This window comes from Phyllobates terribilis, unplaced genomic scaffold (assembly GCF_046119375.1).
Source record: "Phyllobates terribilis strain yellow unplaced genomic scaffold, ASM4611937v1 Scaffold_1__5_contigs__length_1240528914, whole genome shotgun sequence".
NCBI classification, from domain to species: Eukaryota; Metazoa; Chordata; class Amphibia; order Anura; family Dendrobatidae; genus Phyllobates; species Phyllobates terribilis.
In genome coordinates, this window is record NW_027362761.1 from 739682993 (window position 1) to 739686059 (window position 3067).

Consider the following 3067-nt stretch of genomic DNA (forward strand, 5'->3'; position numbering starts at 1 on the left):
GCATACGCCACTGTGGAGAAGGAATGCCTTGCGATAGTGTGGGCCCTGCGGAAGCTGCAGCCCCATCTATACGGGCGCAACTTCACCATAAAGACTGACCACAACCCACTCAGCTGGCTGCACCGGGTGTCCGGTGACAATGGAAAACTACTACGGTGGAGCCTGGTTCTACAGCAGTAGGATTTTACCATTCAGCACAAGAAGGGTAGTGAACATGGCAACGCCGACGGGCTGTCCCGTCAAGGAGATACTGAGGAGGTAGGCTTAAGGGGCGATCTGTAAATCAGCCCCTAGACCACCTCAAAGAGGAGATATTAAGAAAAATATTAACAATTCTTTCTCCCCCTGAAGCCCCTCTCACAAGAGAAGAGCTGACAATCTAAAGAGCGATCTTTCTGCAAATTAGCACCCACAGCAGAAGTAGCTTAAACAAATGCTGGCACAAGAGAGGTGCTACCAACTCAATTAAAATGCGAGTGCATTTCCCCCTGGCAGAGGCAGGGGATAATTAGACACAGACCCGCAACAATTTACATCTAGTTGTTGAGGCTTGATTCCCAGGACGTCAAAGGAAATTTTACTGAAGCCCAAGTCTGGCCGGCACCGATACGAAATATGGAATATCTCAAGCATCCCAATATACCTCAGCATTAAAGAGTTCATGTAATTTCTCTTTCAGGTACTGATAACATACATAAATCAAGAATTTCTAAATTGGATGCAAAAAAAGTCATTTTAAAAGTCAACAAAATTGAGTTGTCCTATTAGTCTTCGGTAGCATGTAGGCCCTAGTGAAGTTTTAGTCCTGCAACAATGCTCTGAACGTTAATATGAAGCCCAGATCTGATTTTTTTTTCATTTTTCTAACATCAGCTGAGACAAAGTAGTAATATCACACGAGCTACAAAACATGACTCTGGTGGGACTTGAACCCACAACCTTTGAATCACATCAGTTTGCTAGAAGTCCAATGCGCTATCCATTGTGCCATAGAGCCACAAGTCTCCTAATTGAGGTGTGTGTTGTGCCATGTCTAGACAATCCATTTTTTCCTGATGGATTCCTGTTCTCTTTGAATCTTTGCCTTAGTCTTCCTATATGTAAAAGTAAAACTGGCCAGCAAGAAAATGCATATGCTGTAAAAAAGAAAGATCTATTTCATATTAATACTCACTACATGCGTTCTTTAGTCTTACATGCCAGCAGTTCTTTTTAAATTACTAACAGAGTTCCCTGTTGCTAAAGTGTGGCATGGAAATGTATGCAATACCAAGAAAGGAGTAGCTTGGTTTCTAACTCTCAAGTTTTGATCTTTATTACTTTCTACAACTTCAATACAGTAGCCACTGGCCCTCTGGAACTTAAGCCAAGAAAAAAGGTTTGGAACATAAGTGTTCTTGTATGCTGATGAACTACTGGATTGGGAAGGATAGGAGTCAATACAAAATAAATTATTTTAGCCATGTGAGAAGACTATTAGAGAACATGTGTTTTAGTCCAAATAATTGCTGGGAAATTTTCTGGAGTGCTCCTGCTATATATCCTGATTTCAGCAGGCACCTATACTTTTCTTTAGACTTTTTTCCTTTCCTCATTTTTTCCTTTTGCAGTTTTTCTAAGAATACCTAGGACTGTACTTCTAATGGCCAAAAGTTTTCAGACTGATACAAAATTTTGTTTTCACAAAGTTTACTGCTTCAGCTTTTTTAGTGGTAATTTGTGTAAACTCTAAATTATTATGAATAGAGATCAAATGAAAATTAACTTAATCACAAAAATCTAATTTCCACTGAATTTCAGCTCTCCAAAAAATGACCTGCTTACATGATTTCAGTCATCTCGTCAGCTCAGGAGAATGTGTTCATGAGGACAAGGCAGCTGATATCACTCTGTTCTTATCTTTGACCTTTTTTGCAACATTTTAGCAAAAAAATGTTCACGTTTCGCATAATAGCACAATATTTCTGCCAAAAAGTCATGCACACATAAAATCACTCTACGGATGGACTGGAGTATGCTTGCACCAAATTTAGCATTTTTTTTTAAGTTATAGTTGACAAATCAGCCAAAAATATCTAGAAACCCCAAATACAACCCACAATAGAGATCATAAAGAAATATCAGGCAAACACATACAAAAAGACTCTTAAAAAGGCTAAAGTTAAAAAAAGAATCTGGGACTTCCATAATTCTGATAATAATGGGACCCATATTTTAGTGACAGGGTCAGCTAAGGAAAAATATGGATATTATCCCGTCGCTGTAAGCCCCTCCTGGGGACTGTGGCGCAAAAGTACCAGAATAACTGATCGGAACTATGCCATGTGTAGTCTCTACGGAAAGGTAAATTCATAATAAAAAATATGGTATCACTTTCGAGCTTCTGCGATCAACCAGTGAGGAGTTATCAAAGAAGTTAGAGTTTTTAATAAAAACATGAAGGGTGGAGCCCAGCCCACATGATGTCAGCACAAGGGGCATGTGGGCAGATCCCCTCTTTGGCATAAAAGATCCAACTGAACATTGATCCATATTCATTGCCAGGGGGTATAGAGACCATAAGCAATAGATCATGTTCGATAAGAGTCAAATCAATAAGTGGGATGCCCCCCATCCAGCTAAACGGAATCGTCTCTGCGATCTGTCTAGTACATAAGTCTTCTTTAATCCTGTTTATTTTGTGTAACTGTATATTCTGTATTGTAATGTCCCCTTTTGTAAAATCTTTGTATATTTTTCATTACACTGCCTCCCTTTTGGATTAAATATAAAATTTAATAGTCCTGTTTCTTTTGCTCTGTAGTCATTCCCTTCCCCGAAGTCATATACGCTACCAAGACGCAGGCGTCCGACCAGGCCTGTAGTATATTTCAAATCTGGATGGTGGTGGCAGCGAATAATAATAATTGGGCTATCGTGAAGCTGACAGTGATCGTACGGGGGCGTATACACAGATTCCATGCGTTGGAATCCAGTGATGTGACGCCATGGTCGCTTGCCGATACCTACGTAGTGAGTAGTCAGGATCGTGTGATCGCGAATCCCTGACAAAATCTGGGCAACGGCA

General features: G+C 40.1%; 1 non-coding gene across 1 annotated transcript; it reads right to left on the bottom strand.

The window, feature by feature from the left end:
* Positions 1 to 911: 911 nt before the first annotated feature.
* Positions 912 to 997, bottom strand: TRNAR-UCU (transfer RNA arginine (anticodon UCU)). Its single transcript is given in 2 exon segments — positions 912 to 947; positions 961 to 997. It is a non-coding gene; the product is annotated as a tRNA-Arg (tRNA).
* Between the last annotated feature and the right edge of the window lie 2070 nt (positions 998 to 3067).